At 38.0% G+C, this 24,082-nt stretch overlaps 1 long non-coding RNA gene across 1 annotated transcript; it reads right to left on the reverse strand.

Annotated features, from left to right (window-relative positions):
- Positions 1–5,107: 5,107 nt before the first annotated feature.
- Positions 5,108–5,409, reverse strand: LOC120891579 (uncharacterized). Its single transcript, XR_013429879.1, has 2 exons — positions 5,328–5,409; positions 5,108–5,210 (listed from the first exon to the last, which is right to left on the reverse strand). It is a non-coding gene; the product is annotated as an uncharacterized LOC120891579 (long non-coding RNA).
- Positions 5,410–24,082: the final 18,673 nt, after the last annotated feature.

The following is a 24,082-nucleotide window of genomic DNA, read 5'->3' on the forward strand; positions in this document are numbered from 1 at the left end:
AAAGGTAAAGATATCTTTTGGCCTCGGGCATTTGAGTGAAGAGTACCTGGCAGTTGGTCCCCAGGAATTGCCCTTGGGCCTGGTGGGTGGGGAAGCAGCCCAATCTGAAGGGAATATTAGGGTTAGTCTTCTGAAAAATGGTGCAGCTGGAATTGAGGTGATGGAGGACAATTACGTCGTCGGGGTGAGAAGAAAGTCTGCAGGAAAAGTTTGATGTTTTTGAGGGCTGGTGTGGAATAAAGAATGTAGGTAAGAGAATAGGTCATGTCTAGAGCAAGAAGTAGTGAGGACCTGGTGAGGGGAAATCATAGCAATAGCTGGAGTATGTGACATGACATGGAAGCTTGCCTGGCAGTTTTGAAATTACTCAGGGTTATAGGTGAGTAATCTGACTGGTAAGCCCTAGAGTGGGTGATCCAAACCTTTGATGGTAGCAAAGAACCTGAAGGGCTGAGATGAACTTTGCATTTGTGATGGGGGATCCCTTTGTCGTTAGTAAACCTTTTTGCTTTCATATGGCCAAATGGGAGATAAAAATCTGAAAGTCATATTCAGAATTGAAGGAGTGATCAGCAGCCAGTTGGAAGGCTCGGGTTACTGCTATTAGTTCTGACTATTGATTGTTGGTGTTTTGAGGTAGAGGTTTAGCTTCCACTACCTCTGACAGAGATACAATACCATATCCCACCCGTCTTTCTCCTTCCCACATAAATGAGCTGCCATCAGTAAACCATGTGGGGAGGGGGGTTGGTTAGGTGGCCTTCCTTGATGTGTCAGCACCTGGGAATTTTGTTTAAATACTTTTAGATATTTTCTGATATGCTCTGAATTACTTTAAAGTGGTGATAATATAAACTACATTGCTCTTATTTTAAACTTCATGAACCTGTGTTATTAGAATAAAGGACATCATTCCTTTTCCATATTGGTACTGTATCTTGAACCTCAGCTGAAAATTTTAGCCCAGATTCATCTCTGAGTCACTTCTAGACTCTGAGCTGGGCATGGCCAAAATAATCTCTGTAAACTTTCTCCAATTTATATACTGAAAAAAATTTTATGTTCAACCAAGTCACTTCTGCTGATATAAAAATTAGTAAATTGAGATTACATGAGCAGTGAATTAATCTATAAGTTAATCAAAATTGATCTATAAAGTAATCTATAATTTCATATATACTTGTCTGGGGGAACATCAGGTGCTGGCTGGAGATCTGGAGAAGGATCAGAGACTCTAACAGGCCCAGACAGCAGAGGGGAGCTTTATTCCTCACATGGATGTAGAGCACAGTGTCAGTTCTTCTATATGGTAAAGTAATAACATTATTCTCAGTCTATAGCCAGTAGATGAGCTTCATTTGTGCATTGGCCAAGGCATCTTTAGTTTCAGAGAAGTTTCTAGGGATGTTGCAGCCCTGTTGTTTGACTGAGTCTGACTTGAAACCAGGTGATGCCACAAAGGGCTAATTGGCTTTGCTGTTACCAATATATCCAGTACTTTCCAACAATGACATGAATGGTCAAATTCAGGTGAGTCTAGCTGATGTTTCTTAAATACAGAGATCTTCCTCAATGAATTGGCACATGCTGTAATGGGGAACCTGCAAATAGACACAGTCATGGTAAATGAGGCTAGAACTGGAGTTAAGCTCTGTTGAGAGCCACAGCCAAAGGGGCCCCAGCAAACTTTCAGCTGCCAGCAAACTTCCAGCTGCCAGCTGATGATTGGCTCACAGCGGCCCCAGCAACATCTAGCTGATTGTCTCCTCTGTGGTGATGTTCATTGGGCTGTTTCCCTGCCCTTCAGACTCCCAGCTGATGATTGGCTCACAGCAGCCCCAGCAACATCTAGCTGAATGTCTCCTCTGTGGTGATGTTCATTGGGCTGTTTCCCTGCCCTTCAGACTGCCAGCTGATGATTGGCTCACAGCGGCCCCAGCAACATCTAGCTGATTGGGTCCTCCACGGAGCTGCTCATTGGGCTGTTTCCCTGCCCTTTCAGACCACGGAGCTGCTCATTGGGGGACTTCTTTGGCTCCGCCCACGCGACCCAGCCAATCGGCCTCAAGAGCAGGAGGATTGTGGGAGGTGGTGAGGTTTGTGTGGGTGAGAGGCTTGTGGAAGCCGGTGGTGGCAGTTGGGCTCTGAGGGTTTTTTTTTTTTTTTCCTGAGGAGCTGTTTTGCTTGGCGTTTGTAGTCCTAAAAATAAAGTTAGTTTCTTTTGACAAGTGGCTCCTGAATTGTGCCCAGCCAGACTGCGGATAAAAGCTAAAGGGGACTGACACAAGCTCAGGAGGTGAATCTGGACACTTGAGGCCTGTTCCTACCTATTCACTAAGAGAAGAACAGCAAGAGGAGAGGAACTCAGGTCATGGAGGAAATATCCCCCTAATCCCTTCAGTGAGGCTGAATTGTCCCAGTCCTCCTTTCTTTTCCCACTCTCTATCAGAGACTCTTTTTGCAAATGTCAGGTTCATGATTTTCCAAGTCTCTTGAGAAGATAAAAGTTGCTGCTCAGGGAACTGTGCCAGACCAGAGAGGGGACAGCCTCTGAGAGTCCGCATCAGTTGTCACAGGGAACAGTTGCAAAGCTAGTTATCTTCTGAATAAATGGGCCTACTAAGTAGACAGGTAGGGATTACATGCCTCCCTATAGGATCCCCTGCTGGTCACAGGATGCACCAAACACTATGACCTAGAAACTTGAAAACCCAACTTTTTTCTTACTATGGACTTGAGACCTGGGAACTCAACTGGTTTTTGCAGCTCATCAGGTTATTGTTTCTATTTAAAAGCCTCATGGTATGTTTCTAAGACAATCTGATTCTTATTCATTAATTATTACTGTGCTTTCTCACTCTCAAAACAGTCCTGTCTATTGGATGTGCAAACATATGTGAATGATATCATAAAATTTAGCTTGCCTAAAAAATATGCTGTGTAATTCAAATCTCTTCATGGATACATGTTCCAGAAAGTCTACATATCTATCATCATATTTAGTTTGAATTAGTACACTTTATTTTTGAAAATAGTTTTAGATTAACAGGAAAATTTTATAGAAAGAAGAGAATTCCCATATATCCTGTGGCCTCTATTAACCTGTCATTTCTTTTAGATTTTTTCAAAAAAGAGGACTTAATATATAAATAGCAATCCTAGTTCTGTTACTCTATATGTGAAGATGTGTTTTTAAAGGGGGAAATAAGTGTAGCTTTCTAGAATAAATTTTAAAACATGCAGATATTTTTCATGTTTTATTCATTCTGAATTCATAAATGGACTTAAACCACTTAAATGTCAATTGATTTGTATTTATATCTTCCACGTTTCAGTGAATTTGGCTGTTTTAATATTTGGTAAAGTGAACAAAAGCACAATACAATGTACTGTTTGCTGATGCAGGGTGTAATCATGTTATATAATAACCAAGTATACACTAGCAAATCCATTCTCTACCAATCATTCATTGATTCAACCAGCCCCTCTATCCAGTACAAAATCATCTGTTCTGTGGATGGCAAGCTCACAAACTTCTTTTTCTAAAATTAACCTATGAGAATTTTTTGTGGGATTGTGAATTGACTGGTTGAATATTAGATTTAATTATATTGTAACAAATAATTTAATATCTGTGTTTAACATTTTGTTGATGCATAACTCAGTAGCTCTTAAATAATTTCAAAGTTAGTAGGTGTTCATATATCATTCCCTGCTATGTGCTGCATTGGCTCACAGGATTTGTCCTCTCTGCTCAGAGTAATCTCCATTATCCACCTGCTTTTATGATTTCTTTACTCAGAACCTGAAAACACAACAAGTCCTCCTTCACTGTCTCCACATGAACTCATATGATCTAGTCTTTCCTACAGGTCACCATAAACAGGATTCAGTCCTCCATATCCCTCTCCTGTTCTCCATCTTATGAGGTTAAGTTTCTTATTTAACATCTCTTCTTCAAACAACTGAAACCAAGAATATCCACAAATCAAGACTTTTGCCTCAAATCTACTCTCACCCTTGGGATTTCTTTCTAGGTGAATATTCATTTTACAGACACTCCTTGACTTTGTGCTTTGTGGCAGCCATCAGGCTGTTTAGAAGGCAGTGATAAATAAGAAAAAAAGCCAAAATTCTCAAGTAACTCAGTTTCTAGCAGTGAATAACAATGAATGATGAAAGAGAAACATAGACACAAAGTTATCACTCCTGACTGCTGAGGGCCTCTCACCTTTCACAGGATATCAACATCAAGGGTGTGCACATTCTGCCTACAGACTTTCCTGAGTCTACATCAACTCCCTATACCTGAGAGCAGGTTCTCCTGACTGGACTGTATTTGACAAACTATTAGATGACAAAATCTTTAAACTTCACCACTTTGAGTCAGATATCCCTTGATCTTTTTCCTCCCACACTAATCATATTTAAATCTTACCTTTATTTAGTTTTATTTTTCCAGAGTACTCTGAGAAAGGCCTGGTGCTGTCCCTGCTGTGAACCTTGAGTGGTATCAAGAAAGGTCCTTGGAATCAGTGTGATGTCTAAAAGTTGGGAAGGGGGTGCTGGAGTGTAGGATGCACATTGGCACCCTCAAGAACTGAAGAAGACTTCACTGGGGGCTGCCTTCTGGATATGGCAGAATTTGATCTCATATATAGGATGCTAATAAAATAGTGTTCAGATAATAGCTCATTTTTTTGCATTGGTTAGAGGATTATTTCAATCTTTAAAATTATTTATGAAACACTGGGAAAGAAGTGCAGTGTGAGAGAGATTTATAGTTGTATAAATTAATGTATTTTAATATCAAAACATGAGTGCATAGGTCAGAGCCTGTGGCAAATTGGTTTTTGTCCCACTTCCCCATTTGCCTGTTTCACTGTGAAAAGCACCACTGTGCCACAATGCACAGTAATAGTCAGCCTCATCTTCAAGTTGGAGCCCAGATATCTGCAGAACACCTGCATTGGCTGAGGTATCTTTGGATCCAGAGAAACGACTGGGGACCCCAGAACCCTGGTGCTTATCTGACTCTGTGTGGTAGTTCAGGAGATACTTGGGAGGACTCCCTGGCTTCTGCTGGTACCAATATATCCTGTAGCTACCAATACTGAAGCCACTGCTCAGAGTGCAGGTGAGTTTGGAAGTTGCTCCCGGAGATGCAGAGAGAGATGGCAGTTGAGTCAGCACAGGCTGGGAGAGGGAACCTACAAACAGAGAAAAATAGATAGGATAGTGTCCATGGTAAAAGTTCTCTTATGTTCATACCTGAAGAGTTGATGCAAACAGTGAATAGAGAACTGCTTACTGAGGATCTTTTTTACCTATGCAGTGAGAAAGCAGCAGGATGAGAAAAGGAGTCCAGGCCATGGTAGGCACAACTTCCTGTGACCCACAGTGGAGGTGAGCTGCCACAGATCTCCTTTTCTTTCCCCCTTTCTGCAGAGGAGGGGCTTTTCATGCAAATGTTTCCATCATGACTGTCCCAGGCACCTCACCCCACCCCAGCCAGGTGCTGGAGTTTAGCTTAAACTACAGACTAAAGAGAATAAAGGTTTTCTTTACCACTTGGGGGAAACTTAGGTTGAAGAACTGCTGAAAGAAGACATAGTTCTCTTCCCAGGGGACCCTGCTATGAAAGAGTTAACACACTGGTAAATCCCCTTCAGTTAACTAAGGGCCCCTCCTCCAGGCTAGGACTAGATGAGTGAATGGTCCTTACTGAGCAGCTGTGTAGGGACCACAGGATAGTCTCATTGTGTCCCCTGCAGGTATCACAGTAGTTCATCAGTAACTGTCTATATATTGAGGGTTGGATTCCTAAATACTGCAATTTTGATATTCTTTCATTTCCTCTCCCTCTCAGAAGGTTTTCTGTATTATGGAAAGCACAAAATCATGGAAAAAATGATAACTTAAGGAATTAGGTCTCCCATTGAAGAGGCTACAAACTCTATATGACTTCATGGGTATATAATCTACCATATACATATATTTTTACAGTTTTGTAATATTTGTTTATAAATAAACCAATTCCCATGATTGCCACCTAATTGAGCTGCATTTTAATCTCCTTCTTTAAGCCCTTTTAACTGTTAAATTAACTATATAATGTTAGAAAGCACAGTGAATCTTAAGACTTACAGGTGCAGTTCTCCTGTTGTGCCAGATTGTAATAGAATAAAATACAACCTGGGACATGCATTCTTGGACACTTAGTAGTCAACCTCCTTCGTCCAGTCCACATGCAGATATATTTTGTTTCTATGGACTCAGAAGAAATCCATCAATATTTCGTCTCAACATTTCTAAACAAGGGTATTTGAGGGATTAAATAGTTGATTAAGGAACTATGCCTGATTTCTTTCTCTATCATATGTGTATCAATCAGATGCTCCACCTGTCTTGATATTAGGTCTCTGCCTTCCTTCCTCACTTCCACTTGCAGGGAAATGCTGTGTCACTTCCACTAAGCCACTCTTTTTATCCCCATGTCTGCTGTGCTATTGGGTTTCCTGAATTCTCAAAGGTTGTGCTATACATTATATCCATATTGTTATTCTTTGAGATGGGAGGACTGCACAATTTCTTATGCCATCATGACTGTAGAAAGTGACACTGTCTACTATCTAGAATTATTTTCTTAGATTGTGGATCTTTTAAATCTACAATAATATGTCACAAATTTTCAAAATTATTGATATGGCATCAGTTTCTTACTTGACCTCAAGATAAATTTAATCCAGGGAACCTCTGATATTATTGTTGGCCTTGTCAGTGGTTCTATGCTACAAATTTGATTCTCAGCTTTGATGTTTAAATAAGAACCTATAGAGATACTAAGAGGTAATAAACACCTATAGCACAAATTCACAACCTCTGTTCCTCCAGAGTAATAGTCCCTTTCAGTTTATAGAACCTGGAAAATTTTCTTATGCCAGAAAATGTGTGACTGCATAAACTGTGAATATAATTTTTAAAAAATTAATTAGTTTATGCCAATTACATTAAAATTTCAGCAGATAAAGTATTATATTATGAAGAAGTGGAATTCATGGGTTGTAATGTTTTTAATTTATTTTAATTCTTTTTATTTTTAAATATACAGGAAATACAGTATTACAGATATTTTGATATATTTATGTAAACATGGAATATGTCTTATTCTAATTAGTATACACACACGCGCGCACAAATTGTGTCAGTTATGTAATTTTTGATGAACTATTTGTTTTAGGTGATATGATACTCCATTTGTCAGATTTCTGTCTGTGGAACAAGAAATATAGAGACCCTCCAAATCTATTCTATTTGATACCTACAGGCTGAGGATCAAAGTCAAGACCTTTCTCCCTTAGAATTCTCTGCTGTGTTATCTTCCTCAGTCTGGGGAAATTGACACTTGTAGAAAGAAGTCTCTCTTTATTTTCAGGACAATAACCCACCAAAGGTGCACACACAAGTGTCTCCAATTGACAGTACCCTGGATGTAGTGCTGCAGTTACTTTTGTAGCCCAAAGTAGTCCCTCAGTGCTGGTATATGAACACAATGTTCCTTCCATGATCCTCTGAGCTGTGCCTCACCTGAGGACAGTCTTCAGATTCAAAGAGTAATGATGTCCATCCATAATGATAGGGCCCAACATGTTTTCAAACAGTGTCTACATAGTGAAGAGAATCAAAAAGAGCACAGCTGATCTCAATCCAATGTTCCCTGCACACTTAAGTATTTGGGGCTTTGTGATACTCAACAAAGACTCATCATCACATGGTCAGTTACCATCCCAACAAAATGAGCTGTCCATCAACATAAGAGAGATGACTCCCGTCTCCATATTTACTTAGCTGGCCCATCATAGAAAAATGTATAAATTCCAGAATAGTGATTGCCCTTATTGTGTACCATATACAATGCAAATATCACCGTGTCCTGTGCTGTCCACATTGGTAAGACTTCATAGTTGTATTTACAAGAAGGAACTCAGCAAGGATAGAAAATTTTCTGTATTCAAATCATCCCAATGTGAAGACTAGGGCTGGGCCAGGGAATCTGAGTAAATTAAAGGCCTATGCTTTAGGTGAAGTCCCCTTCACCTCACAAAAATAGTCTATTTTTTCTTAAACTAAGTGGGTAAAATTCCATGCAAGCAATAGTACTGGGTAGGAAGATCCCCAGATCGTTAGAGGAGATACATGGCTCAAGAACAGAATCAGTGTCCCCATCCTTGGAGTCATCGTGGAAAGTTGAGGTTACTATATGCCATGATAAAAATGTTTTGGTTCCCCAGAAAATGTACATATTGTAATCACAATACAATGACTCATTGCTTTATGAAAAAGGGCCCTTTAGGGGGCAGATCCCGCATGAGTGTGATTGGTGTCCTTTTTTAAATATTTATGTATTTATTTATTTATTTTAGTTTTTGGCAGACACAACATCTTTGTTTGTATGTGGTGCTGAGGATTGAACCCAGGTTGCACGCATGCCAGCGAGCGCGCTACCGCTTGAGCCACATCCCCAGCCACAGTGATTGGTGTCCTTAAAGAAGAGGATTGAGAAGGTGGCTGTGTACCATGTGTAAATGCAAGGAGAAGAAGCCATCTGTGAACTAGAGAGTGGCTCACTAGTAGACACCAAATATACCAACACTTGGGTCTTGGAGTTACCAGCCTCCATTAAGAGTAAAACTTAGTTATCTGTTGTTTATAAGCACATCAGTTTTGGGTATCTTGATAGAGAAACCTGGATGGGATATGATGCTTGTGTAAGAGCACAGGACAGTGAAGATTATCTTAGGTGAAGAAAAGTACTCCAGATAATGCACATCCATAATTCCCTATATTCAGTCACTTTTGAAGAGAGAGGTGTAAAGAAGGGAGACCAGACTTTGGCATGGTGTCCTTTAAGTTATCTTTCTTAGCTTCCACCAGGGTTAGGACACAGCATCCAGCAACTTTCTGATCTTCGTTCAACACACTTGTAGGATGGGTCTTCTTTATTTGAGTATGCTCCTTATCTCACTGAAGTCCAGGTATAAGCAGAAGTCTATTTTTGTGCAGAACAGAGATGGTTACTTTAGAGCCTGTAAGTGGTGTGTCTGTTGTTAGGAGTCTCTTGGCTCACATAGTACAGACACAGTATCATCTCACTGTCAAAAAACTGTTTGTTCAGCATCATTGAAGAAACAGAGCTTGACTTTTATGAGCTTATAGAGAGAATAGTTCTCAGAGACTGACTGGAACTAGCAGGTGCAAGGGAAGGTAACCTCACACATGGAGCTGATAAGTAGGGCTGCACTTAGAGTGTGCTACACCTAGTGCTTCCCAGATGCTTTCAGACCCCATATGCTTCTGAGTCAGGTCTAGATTCTGGTAGAGAAAACGCGGGCCAACCACCTTTTTCCTTATCTGTTTACTCCCTGGAGAGAAACTGAAATCTAAGAAATAATATTATAAGATAGGAAGTTATTACCATTTGATTAAATCAATTTCTTAAAATGAAGAAAAGAGGAAGACAGTTCCCACACATTGATCCTAGGAAAATTGGTTGCTGATTGAATTTATGAGAACAAAAGCCATCACCTAAGCTAGATGTAGTCCCAAGCAGTGCAACAGTGACTGTACCAAGCAGAGAGAATTCATTGCAGGGTTTAGTCTCTCTTCTCCAAGGGTCTGGAACACTGTGTAAGGCTTGGAATTGTCATGTCAAATATTACAATAATAGTCCCATCTTCATTACGCAGCCTACAGATGTGCAGAACACCTTCATTAGCTGAGGTATCATTTAGTCCAGAGGAGTGGCTGGTGATCCTGAAGCTCTGCTGTTTATTTGAGTCTGAGTAGTAATATAGGAGACATTGGAAATGTGGGATGGGCTTCCTGGCTTCTACTGGTACTAGTGTATTCCAAAGTCACCAGCACTGAAGCCAAGTCTCAGGGTACATGTGAATCTTGTGGAGAGGAAGAGGGGCTGAGACAGCCTAGACTAAGACAAGGAAACTGCAAACATAGATACTCAAGGTTGACTATATGGGATCAAAATTTCAGTTGCTGTAAGATTTAAGGTGATGGGATCTGACTCAAGTGAGGATAAAACCCCTTCATGAGAAATGAGACAAGATCAGAAGAATAGAACCCCTGGCCATTGTGGACACATCCCCACTGAGGTCCAAACTGGCATCTCTTATCCTCTTCACTGGTCTCAAAGGGAGGAGTTATTGAGGCAAACATGGTCCTATCCATTTCCTGTCCTACCCCTCTGCATGTGTTCATTCAGGTGCTGGTTGATGGGAGTCTGGCAGGAAGCACCTCAAGAGGTAGTCCTAGGACCACCCTCAGATAGAACAAAACTGCTGCATTTGCACCACAAAGTGCAGCTCCATCATCCATCTTAGTGTTTAAGAAATGCACAGCTGTGCAGATGGAGACAGTCCCACAGCTCCACCTGCTGCTCACTGGGCAGACTCATTGTCTCAGTGCAAATTATATTAATGGCATCAACCTGAAGGCTGATTGTTGTCAGTCCACAGATACCCATGACCATGTCTCTGCTCTGTCCCAACATAACCCGATGTTAATAAACATAACCCGATGTTAATAAACACAATTTGCCATTCAGAAATTTGGGGTTAGGAGGAGAAGGAAAATATGACAATTTTGCAGTGTGAGGAGATTGCAGTGTGGTGAGAATGTAGAGGATTCTGGAAGTAATGATTCAATTGCTCCTTCCATAGGGATCAGAGAGGGAGATGACTATATTCTGAACTCAGTGGAAATGAGGTCTTGCTTGAGGAAAAATTAAAAATGCCAAATTTCTACTGGTGGTATAAAATTATCATTAACAAGATTATCATTCTACAAATCAAATAAACCAGGGTTCTCTGCACTGAGAGAATTTATCACTTTTAGAGACTTGCATTTACTTGGTGATTTTGTTTTCACACTGTGTATCTCTGTTGCTGCTTCCTGACATAGAGAATCATGGATGGATAAGTCATGGATGGATAACCTGCATTTACTAATTTCAGGTTTCTGAAAGTATATTGTAACATACTCACACAATACTGCAGCAAATGAAAGGGGATGTTTCAGGGAATAGTTGAATAATGATCCCATCCACAGTGATGGTACTGTTCCATCATGACTGTGAAGAGACATGATTCCTTCTCCAGGCCCTGTTCACTTAGATTAAATGATGATGGTTTGATTAAAAAAATTTAATTCATCTGTTTGATATTAAAGTATCAACATTGAAGGAAAACCGAGGACAGCAGGAATCCATCAAATTACAAAAGGAGTATGGAAGTGCTTCCTGGTTCCCTGATGTAAATTTATCAAGGCAAGACCTAACTTTCAGCAGTGTTATGGTCTGCAGGACCATATTGAAGCCAAATGAATCAGTAGGCTAGATTATCACTGAATTTGGTGACATGTTGTCCAGGACTGTGTCCTTTTCTACCATGGGTTTTCAGGGAATCAACACAGATAGCTCAAAGGCTCTCTCTTATAAACCTGAAAGGCACACCCCCCAGGTTATTACTTCCTCCATTGTGTTTTTGTGAATTCTTTATATAACCTGGAGATTAGTGCTCTGTGTGGTGTGTGTCTGGCAAAAAATAATTGCTCCCAAAATATAAGCTTTCTTCACCTCATTGTTTCTTTTGCTGAGGAGAAGTTTTTTTTAGCTTCAATCCATCTTATTTGTTGATTCTTGATTTTATTTCATGCCCTTCAGGAGTCTTGTTAAGGAAGTTGGAGCCTAATACAACATGATGAAGATTTTGGCCTACTTTTTCTTCTATTAGGCATAAGGCCTAGTAGAATTCCTAGGTTCTTGATTTACTTCAAGTTTTATTTTGTGAGTGGTGAGAGATATGTGTTTAGCTTCATTTTCATAGATGGATTTCTAGTTTTCCCAGCACCATTTGTTGAAGAGACTCTCTTTTCTCCAATGTGTGCTTTTGGTGCCTTTGTCTAATATGAGATAACTGTATCCATACATTTTTTTCTCTGTATCTTCTATTCTGTACCAGTGGTCTACATGTGTATTTTGGTGCCAATACCATGCCATTTTTGTTACTAGATCTTTTTTAGTATAGTTTAACCTGTGGGATTGTGATGCCTCCTGCTCCACTTTTCCTGTTAAGGATGCTTTGGCTATTCTGGGTCTTTCATTTTTCCAAATCAATTTCATGATTGCCTATTTCCATTTTTATGAGGAATGATGTTGAGATTTTAATTGGAAATGCATTGAGTCAGTATAGCTCTTTTGATAGTATGGCGTTTTGACAATAATAATTCTGCCTATGCAGGAGCATGTGTGATCTTTCCATCTCCTAAAGTCTACTTTAATTTCTTCCTTTAGTGTTCTGCAGTTTTCATTGTAGAGTTCTTTCACCTCTTTTGTTAGGTTGATTCTTAAGTGTTTTTTTAGGCTATTATGAATGGGGTAGTTTCCCTAATTTCCCTTTTAGAAGATTTATCACTGATGTACAGAAATGCATTTGATTTATAGGTGTTGATTTTATATCTGCTCCATTGATGAATTCATTTATTAGTTCTAGATTTTTTTTTCTGGAGGATTTTTGGATCCTCTATATAAAATCATGTCAACAGCAAACAGAAATATTTTGAATTCTTCTTTACCTATTTGTATCTCTTTAATTTATTTTTTCTGTCTAAGTTCCCCTGCTAGAGTTTCCAAGATGATGTTGAATAGAAGTGGTGAAAGAGGGCATCCCTGTGTTGTGAGGGAATGCACTGTGCCAGGTTGGTGGCTGTGTGAGAGGGTGTTAGGGGATTATAGCTACCTTGATATTGCTTCTAGCACCCAACGGTGTCCCAAGATAGGAATTTCCCCAACTAAAGGTGGTAGTGGCATCAGTGGAGGTAACCCAAGATGGCTACAAAGGTATCCCAATGTGGAGGTGACTACTTTCAGAGATGGGGCAGTAAGGTCAGGCCATCTACTGGCATTGTACAGTATGTTTGGAGATTCAGCACTGTGGCATGCATTGCTGCAATTGGTGACTGTCTCGACACCCTGTCCAGTGTCCCTTGGTGCAGGCTACCACATGGAGGGGATTATGGCAGTAGTTATAGTATCCCAAGTTGGAGAAGGCTGGGAGAGTCTTGAATTGCAAAATTTGATGGGGAGACAGCATATGGCAAGGTCCATATGGGTGTGGGTGGGGATCTAGTATGGTGTCTTGGCATGGGTGGGGGTCTGGCAAGCTTTTGGGTTTCAGAGGTCTCAGTCCGTAGACATCTGGATTTTCCTGGAGATTGAGGTAAGGCAGAACATCATGGCAGAAGAGTGTGGTGGTGTTGGTGGGGAGATGGCTCATTCCATTGTCAGAAAGCAGAGTCCAAGGTCTTTGATACATTTTGATTTTATTTTCATGCAGGGTGAGAGGTAAGAGTCTGTTTTTTATTTTTCTACATGTGAATATCCAGCTGTTCAATCACCATTTGTTTCAAATTATTTTTCCTCCAGTGTATGTTTTTAACAAGCAAGTCAGGGATCTTATGACTGTGGACATATGGGGTTATCTCTATCTTTAATTCTGTACCATTGGTCTATGTATTTTTATTCCATTGCCATTGCCATTTTTGTCTCTATGGCTCTGTAGTAAAATTTGAATTCACATACTGTAATGCCTCCAGCATTGATTTTTTGGCTTAAAATTGCTTTGGCTATCCTGATCTTTTCTTCTTTTAAATTAATTTTAGCACCATGGTAGTTCTTTGAAGAATGTCATTGGTATTTTTATGGGGATTTTATTGAATTTGTATATTACTTATGGTACTACAGCCATATTAACAATATTAATTCTTCCTATCCATGAACATAGGAGGTCTTTCCATTTTTTTAAATACTCTGCAGTTTCTTTTTTCAATGTTCTATAATTTTTATTTTCTTGTGTATAGAGAGGAGAAGCTTGGCCTGGTGGCTACAGCTCGACCTACTGGAAGAGAAGTTAATCAAACTTTAAGACTGCATTTATCTTTTTATTTCCCCATCTTGGTTGGAATTTTTTCCTTGGTGTATTTTTTAAGGATATTATGAATGGGAATGTTTACCTAATTTATTTCTCAGTTGGCTTCATTGTTTATATATATATATATATATACATACATATATATATGTATATATATATACACACACACACACACACACTCACACACACACACATCACTATTGGTTTTTGTATGTTGAATTAGTAACCTGCCATTTTTTCAATTTCATTTGCATTAGCAATCTTTAAGTGGAGTTTTTGGATCTTCTCTGTGTAGGATCATATCATCTGCATCTGCAAACCATGATAATTTGACTTCTTTCTTTCCTGTTTTTATCATTTTTACTTTATTCTCTTGTCTAATTGCTCTGGCTAGAACTTCAAGCACTATATTACATAAAAGTGGTAAGAGTGGACATCTTTGTCCTACCCCAGATTTTAAAGGAAATGCTTTCTGACTTTCCCCATTTACTTTGAGGTTGGCTTAGGGTTTCTCATATATAGCCTTTATGATGTTGAGATAGGTTTCTTCTATCGCTAGTTTTTTCAAGGCTTTCATTATAAATCTAGTCTAAATTTTGTCAAAGACATTCTCTGCATCTATTGACATGATCACGTATTTTTGTCTTTAATTATATTTAGGTGCATAATTACATTTATTGATTTGCATATATTGAACCATCCTTGCATATCTGGAACAAAACCAATTTGGTAATGGTGTACAATCTTCTTAATATGTTTAACAAGATTGGCTGATGTTTTACCAAGTTTTTGTGCATCTAAGTTTATCTGTGATCTTGCTAAGCAGTTTTCTTTCCTTCATGTGTCCCTATATGGTGTTGCTGAGTGTGATAATGTCATGATAGGATAAATTTCGGAGTTCTGCATCCCTTTCTACTTCATACAATAATGTGATTAACATTGCTTTATTTCTTCTTTAATGATTTGATAGAAATCAGCAGAGAATCCACCTGGTCCTGGGCTTTTCTCTTTTTGAAGGCTTTTTGTTACTACTTCTGCCTCATTACAAGTTACTGCTCTGTTCATATTTTGAATTGTTCATATTTTGAATATACTCTTGATTTGGTTTTGGCAGACTATTTTTTCTCTAGAATTACAACCATTTCTTCCTAGTTTTCCAATTTTTGAAAAATAAGTTTTCAAAATAAGTCCTATTGATTGGCTAAATTTCCAAGGGGATTTTTTTCCCTTTTTCATGTCTAAGTTTATTAATTTGGATTTTCTTTTTTTCTTTTGGATATTTTGGTTATTTTGGCTAATGGCTTATAAATCTTTTTTTTCCCCCAAAGGACCAACCCTTTACTTCATTGATCATTTTGTATTTTTTATTCTAAAATTTATTGATTTGGGCTCTTATTTTCTTCCTTTTACTCACTTCAAAAATCATGCTAGAGGATTCAAAGATGGCCTTCGGCATGGAGAGATCAATCCTGTGACCTCTTCAGCTGTGCCACTGGTTAAGAGAGACTTCAACCAACTGAATGCTCTTTTCTCAGGAACATTTGACAATGCTGGGGTGAAGTTGATCTAGGACGAGCAGTTTGAACCTCTCGTAGGCTACAATGGGCTCCGCATGGGTGAAGTCAGACTGCCCCGAGTGCAGAGTTGCTGGCTGACTGCTTTTATCCTGTTGCCAAACTGCCGTGACTCAGTGCTACAGAGATGCTCCATTGGAATAGAGAATCAACTCTTAGGTTCCTCTGTGAACCTTTTGAGGTGATGCCAACCAAGCCTCCATAGGCCAGCGGGCCGAGAGCTGAGGTGGGACTGGGGAGTGACTGACCGGACCCACGCTTCACATCAGATATCCCATCAGAGACAGGCGTTCACCATGACACAGAACTGATGTCACCGGAATTCAGGGGACGGGATCACTCTTCAGCAAGAACAGGACTGCAGGTGTGTGACCCCTGTGCCCCCTCCCTCTCTACACACCGGGATAATCTCAAGGGCCCCTCCTCATCTCTCTGTGAATGTGACTATTGGACCTGAGGGAGTCAGGAGAGGTGCCTGATCCCAGGCTATTACTCCCAACAGCACTGACAACCAAGGTCTCTTGCACCAACTCCTAGGGGTATGGCTACCAGAGGCAATCAGGCAAAATAAGCTGATGGTTCCCAGCCTCACGCTCCACAACCTTGAGTTTTGGGTGTATGGCAAACAGAGAGAGTTCCCAGTTGTTCAAGAAAATAGAGCACCCAGGAGCTACAGGCCCAGGGTATAGCTAGTTCTGTGGAGAACACCACCGGTGAGTGAGGCCTGGCTGGAGGAGAAGCAGTGAGGTGGCTGAAGTCCAGGAAAGGCCCTGAGTGACCAGGATTGGAGGGCCGCCCAGTGGGAGAGGAAGAGCTGCCCCACAGGGATTGTTTCCTGCATATAGAGAGGAGAAGCTTGGCCTGGTGGGCACAGTTCCACCTACTGGAAGAGAAGTTAATCGAACTTTAAGACTGCATTTATCTTTATTTTTTTCCATTTCTTTTCAAATTTCCTTTTTCCCTATTCTTGAATTCTACCTATTTTCTCTCATTATCCTTAGTGACTTCTTCCTTCCTCTTCTCATATCTTTTCTCCCAAGCATTAAGATTCTGTTTATGTGTAATTTACTAAATGTTTATAGATCAATGTTCTGAGGGGATATATAGTGCTCCCAAGTCCCTAGCTAACCCCAAATACTCTAGATCATTCTCCTGTTAATATCCCCCTTCAGTAGAGCAATCTTCCAAGGTTGCCAAGATATACCAATCTCTATACCATCACATCACCCGACCTAAACATAAGTCCCAAGACCAAACTGCAGATCACTATATGCCATCAGAATCCATAAGCATTTTATGAAATGAATGAATCCACTTTAAATTACAGTAAAACTCAACATCTCTAGACATAATCTTCCATCACAAAGAAGAGACCCTGGTGATACACAAAACCAAAATAAATTTATAGAAATAAACAGTAACACAGCCGTCAAACAGAACCAGAAGTAACATAAGCATTATGAAAAAAACAAGGAAGAAAAGGAGTACAAACAATGTAGGACAGCCTGAATCTACAGGAGAACCTAGAGGCATCAGAAAAATGGTCAGATAAAAATGGTCAGATCTCAAGGAATACCTTACGCAGATGGAATGGAATCTTAAAGAGGTCATTAGGCAGCAAATTCAAACAATGAAAGAACACATTGAAAATGAATTACATGAACAGATTCAAGAAGCCAATAAGCAAATTTACCAGGAGATAGAGATTATAAAACAAACAAACAATAATCCTAGAAATGAAGGAAACTATAAACCAAATAGAAAACTAAAACGAGAGTATCATTAGTAGAGTGGATCAAGTAGAGGTCAGAACGTCAGACAATGAAGACAAAATATATCATCTCAAAAAGAGTCTAGTCAACTCAGAAAGGTTGGTAAGAAACCATGAGCAAAACATCCAAGAGATATGGAATAACATTAATAAAAGACAAATTTAAGAGTCTTCGGGATAAAGGGAAGGTATAGAGGTTCAAACCAAGGAAATGAGTGAACTTTTGAATGAAATAATTTTAGAAAACTTTCCAGATACGAAAAAGGAAATGGATGTACAAATTATAGATGCATACAGGACCTCAAGCATACAAAATCACAGTAGACCAACTCCAAGACAAATTTTTATGAAGATATCCAATATACAGAACAAAGAGAGAATATTAAAAGCTACAAGAGAATGGAGGCAGATTACATTAAGGGGTGAACCAATTAGGTTAATGGCTGATTTTTCATCACAGACACTGAAAGTGAGAAAATCCTGGAACAAAGTATTTCAAACACTGAAAGATAATGTATGCCAACAAAGAATTTTGAATCCAGCAAAATCAAGCTTCAGGTATGATAGGCAAAACACTACACAAGGAGGAAATGAAAAACAACAACCAAAACCTACAATGGGAAGTACCTCAGTAAAGCAAGGGTGGGAAAAAACTAATCAAAGAGAAACAAACCAAATTAAAAATAAATAAATAGATAAATAATCAAACATGACTGGAGGTACAAACCATATATCAATAGTAACCCTAAACGTTAATGGCTTAAACTCACCAATAAAGCAACATAGGCTGGCAACCTGGATTAAAAAAAAACCAGATCCAACAATTTTCTGCCTTCAGGAGACACATCTGATTGGAAAAGACATACACAGGCTGAAGGTGAAAGGTTGGGAAAAATCAAACCACTCACACAGTCCTCAGAAGCAAGCAGGGGTGGCCATCCTCATTGAATAAAATCAACTTCAAGACTAAGTTAATCAAAAGGGATAAGGAAGGACACTATATACAGTTAAAGAGAACCATTCACCAACAAGACATAACAATTATCAATATTTATGCACCAAATAATGGTGCTGCAACATTCATAAAACAAACTCTACTCAAGTTCAAGAGTCAAATAGACCACAACACAATAATTATGTGTGACTTCAACACACCTCTCTCACCATTGGACAGATCCTCCAAACAAAATGTGAATACAGAAACTATAGAACTCAAAAACACGATTAATAACCGACATATATAGAGTATATCAACCATCATCAAGTGGATATACTTTTTTCTCAGCAGCACATGGATCCTTCTCAAAAATAGACCATATATTATGCCATAGGGCAACCCTTAGAAATTATAAAGGTGTGGAGATAATACCATGCATCTTATTTTATCATAATGAAATGAAACTGGAAATCAACGATAAAAGAAGTTAGGAAAAATCCTACATCACTTGGAAAATGAACAATATATTATTGAATAATCAATGGGTTGCAGAACACATAAAAGAGGAAATAAAAAATTCTTAGAGATAAATGAATATACAGACACAACATATGGGATCTATGGGACACAATGAAAGTAGTTTTAAGAGGGAAATTCATTGCCTGGAGTTCATTCCTCAAAAAAAAAAAAAAAAGAAAAAGAAAGAAAGAAAAGAAAGAAAAAGAAAAAAAACAAATAAATAATCTCACATTTCATCTCAAAACCCTAGAAAAAGAAGAGAAAAACAACAGCAAAAGTAGTAGAAAATGAGAAATAATTAAAATCAGAGCTGAAATCAATGAAATTGAAACAAAAGACACAATTCAAAAAATTGACAAAACTAAAAGTTGGTTCTTCTAAAAAATAAATAAGATTGACAGACCCTTAGCCATGCTAATGAAGAGAAGAAGAGAGAGAACTCAAATTACTAACATAAGGGATAAAAAATGTAATATCACAAAAGACACTACAGAAATACAGAAGATAATTCAAGATTATTTTGAAACGCTATATTCCAATAAAATAGAAGATAGCGAAGACATAGATAAATTTCTTAAGTTATATAATTTGCCAAGATTGAGTCAGGAGGACATCAAAAGACTACCAACCAAGGAAAACCCAGGACTGGATGTGTATATAGTGGAGTTTAACAAAACCTTTAAAGAAGAACTAATACCAATACTTTTCAAGTTATTTCAGAAAATAGAAAAAGAGGGAGAAGTTCTAAATTCATTCTATGAGACCAACATCACCCTGATTCTGAAACCAGACAAAGACACTTCAAATAAAGAAAAGTAAGACCATTAACCCTAATGAACATAGATGCAAAAATCCTCAATAAAATTCTGGTGAATCAGATACAAAAACATATCAAAAAAATTGTGCACCATGACCAAGTAGGATTAATCCAAGGCTGGTTGAATATATGGAAATCAATAAATGTTATTCACCACATCAATAGACTTAAAGAAAAGAACCATATGATCATCTCGATAGATCCAGAAAAAGTGTTTGACAAAGTACAGCATCCATTTATGCTCAAAACACTAGAAAATCTAGGGATAACAGGAACTTACCTCAACATTGTAAAAGCTATCTATGCTAAGCCTCAGGCTAGCAACATTCTAAATGGAGAAAAATTAAAGGCATTCCCTCTAAAATCTGGAACAAGACAGGGATTCCCTCTCTCACCACATCTATTCAACATAGTTCTCGAAACACTGGCCAAAGAAATTAGACAAAAGAGATTAAAGGCTAAAGATAAGAAAAGAGGAACTTAAATTGGCACTATTTGCAGATGACATGATCCTATACCTAGCAGAACCAAAAGGGTCTACAAAGAAACTTCTAGAGCTACTAAATGAATTCAGCAAATGGCAGGATATAAAATCAGCATGCATAAATCAAACACATTCCTGTTTATCAGTGACAAATCTTCTGAAATGGAAATGAGGACAACCACCCCATTCACAATATCCTCAAAAAAATAAAATACTTGGAAATCAACCTTACAAAAGAGGTGAAAGATTTATACAATGAAAACTTCAGAACCCTAAAGAGAGAAATAGAAGAAGATCTTAGAAGATGGAAAAATATACCCTGTTCATGGATAGGCAGAACTAACAACATCAAAATGGCAATATTAACAAAAGTACTCTATAGGTTTAATGCAATGCCAATCAAAATCCCAACAGCATTTCTTGTAGAAATAGATAAAATAATCATGAAATTCATCTGCAAAAATAAAAGACCCAGAATAGCGAAAGCAATTCTAAGCAAGAAGAGTGAATCAGGCGGTATAGTGATACCAGACTTCAAACTATACTACAGAGCAATAGTAACAAAAACAGCATAGTACTGGTACCAAAACAGGTGGGTGGACCAATAGTACAGAACAGAGGTCTCAGAGACCAATCCACAAAATTACAACTACCTTATATTTGACAAAGTTGCTAAAAGCATGCAATGGAGAAAGGAGAGCACCTTCAACAAATGATGTTAGGAAAATTGGAAATTCATATGCAACAAAATGAAACTAAATCCCTTTCTCTCGCCATGCACAAAAGTTAACTCAAAATGGATCAAGGAGCTTGACTTCAAACCAGAAACTCTGCATCTGATAGAAGAAAAAGTTGACTCTTATCTACATCTAGTGGGGTCGGGCTTCAAATTCCTTAATAGGACACCTATAGCACAAGAGTTTAAAATAAGAATCAACAAATGGGACATACTCAAACTAAAAAGTTTTTTCTCGGCAAGAGAAACAATAAGGGAGGTAAATAGGGAGCTTACATCCTGGGAACAAATTTTTATTCCTCACATTTTAGATAGAGCCCTAATATCCAGAGTATACAAAGAACTCTAAAAATTAAACAACAAGAAAACAAATAACCGAATCAACAAATGGGCCAAGGATCTGAAGAGACACTTCTCAGAGAAGGATATACAATTAATGAACAAATACACGAAAAAAATGCTCACCATCTCTAGCAGTCAGAGAAATGCAAATTAAAACCACTCTAAGATACCATCTCACTCCAGTGAGAATGGCAGCCATTATGAAGTCAAACAATAACAAGTGCTGGCAAGGATGTGGGGAAAAGGGTACTCTTATACATTGCTGGTGGGACTGCAAATTGGTTCAGCCAATCTGGAAAGCAGTATGGAGATTCCTTGTAAAGCTGGGAATGGAACCACCATTCGACACAGTTATTCCCCTTCTTGGGAATAACTATTCCCCAAAGACCTAAAAAAGAGTGTACTATAGAGATACATTAATGTTCATAGCAGCACAATTCACAATAGTGAGACTGTGGAACCAACCTAGATGTTCTTCAATAGATGAATGGATAAAAAATGTGGCATCTATACACAATGGATATTACTAAGCACTAAAAAATAACAAAATCATGGCATTTTCTGGGAAATGGATGGCATTAGAGCAGATTATGCTAAGTGAAGCTAGCCAATCCCTTAAAAACAAATGCTGAATGTCTTCTGTATAAGGAGAGCAACTCAAAAGAGCAGGGAGGAAGAGCATGAGAAGAAGATTACCATTAAACAAGGACAAGAGGTGGGAGGGAAAGGGAGAGAGAAGGGGAATTGCATGGAAATGAAAGGAGATCCACATTGGTATACAAAATTACATATAAGAGGAGCTGAGGGGAAAGGGTGAAAAACGAGAGAGAGAAATGAATTACAGTAGATGCGGTAGAGAAGAAGGGAGAGGAGGGGAGGGGTGGGGAGGGTAGACAGTAGGGGATAGGAAAGGCAGCAAAATATAACAGACACTAGTATGACAGTATGTATAAACTTGGATGTGTAACCAATGTGATTCTGCAATCTGTACACGTGGTAAAAATGGGAGTTCATAACCCACTTGAATCAAATGTATGAAATATGATATGTCAAGAGCATTGTAATGTTTTGAAAAAAAATAATAATGATAATAATAAAAATAGAGCAGAGAGATGCACATCAAAAAATCATGCTAGAAAGCTGTATTGAGATTCATCAAAAAACTAGAAATGGAACCAATATTTGATCCTGTTATCCCACCTCTTAGCATATATACAAAGGATTTAACATTAGCTCACTACATTCATGCAGCCACATCAATGTTTATAGCAGTACAATTTAAAATAGCTAAGCTTTGGAGCCAATTGAGGTGCCCTTCAGCAAATGAATAGATTAAGAAAATACTCAAGGGATATTATAGAACCATTACTAACAATGACTCTATGACATTTGCTGGTAAATGGATGAATTAGGAAACTAATATACTAATTGAAATAAGCCAGCCCACCAAAGCAAATTGTAAAATGTGTTTTCTAATTTGTGAAATATTTTCCATAATAAGGTAGGATAAGAAAACAATAATAGAAGTTCTGTGTAGTAGACAAAGGGGGATGAAGGAAATAGAGGAAGAATGGGGAATAAAAAGACCATGAAATAATTCTGACATAACTTTCTTGTGTAGATATATGAATTTCCCCAGTGAATCTCATCACTGTGTTCATCCAGAAGAAATTAATTAATAAAAACTACAGGTAAACGGCAGAAAGATCAGTAGAGAGAAGAGGTCAGGAGGTGTAAGAAGTGAGGGGGAATGAGAGGTACTGGGACTGATTTAGAACAAGATATATCCCATGTCTTATAATTATTTCTAAATAGATTCTATTGTCAGGCATAACTAAAATGATCCAATAAATTTAAAAATAAAAGTAAAGACCCAAACTGCTATATAACCAAAATCCATTCTACAAATTCAAATAGGATATAAACATTTTCCAAGATAAGTGGAAAGTAAAAATTTTTGACAACTAAACTGGCATTACAGACTTTACTTAAATACTCTACATAGAAAAATAAAAATAAACACCTGATCTCACAAATAAACAGATCTCATTTGAAGAGTAGCTAAGCAAATAAAAAACAGGACCAAGGAAAACATTATATATAAATTAAAGTGAGAGGAATTAATAAACATTTCTCTAGAATGTCAATGAATGTAAATGGCTTCAACTCTACAATTAAAAGGCATAGCTGTCATAATGGGTTAAAAATAAAATCTGCCAGTATTTTGTTTGCAATATGTACACTTTTCAACAATGATAGTTACAGGCTGAAAGTGAAAGGCTAGTGTCTGATATGCCATGTTACTGGAGCCTGAAAAGATACAGCAGTATCTTACACTTACATCTGAAAAAGCAGTTTTAAAACCAAAACTGATAAGAATAGACAAAGAAAGTTACTTCATACTGGTAAAGGGAGCAATTCATTAAAAAGATATAACAATAATAAATATGTATGTCCAAACATGGGCACAATTAGTTACATAAAAGAGAAACTACTCAAATTGAAGACTCAAATAGACCTCAGTACCATAATACTGAGTGATTTCAACACATCACCCTCACCATTAGAAAAGTCATCTAGACACTGTCAAGATACTTTAAAAAATTTTCATCAAATGGACTTAACAAACATCTATAGAATATTCATCCAACAACAACTGAATACACTTTCTTACTGGCTCAGGAAACATTATTCAAAATAGATCATACTTTAGGCCACAAAACAACACTTAGGAAACACAGAAAAAACTTGAGAATTATTTGCATCTCATCAGATCATTATGGAAGAAAATTAGTAATTCACATTATAAAGCTCAGCAGAACCTATAGAAACACTTGGAGATTGAACAGTGTATCTTTGAATGAGGAATGGGTGATAGAAGAAATAAAAGGAAAAATAT

This window comes from Ictidomys tridecemlineatus, chromosome 2, assembly GCF_052094955.1.
Source record: "Ictidomys tridecemlineatus isolate mIctTri1 chromosome 2, mIctTri1.hap1, whole genome shotgun sequence".
Lineage (NCBI taxonomy): Eukaryota > Metazoa > Chordata > Mammalia > Rodentia > Sciuridae > Ictidomys > Ictidomys tridecemlineatus.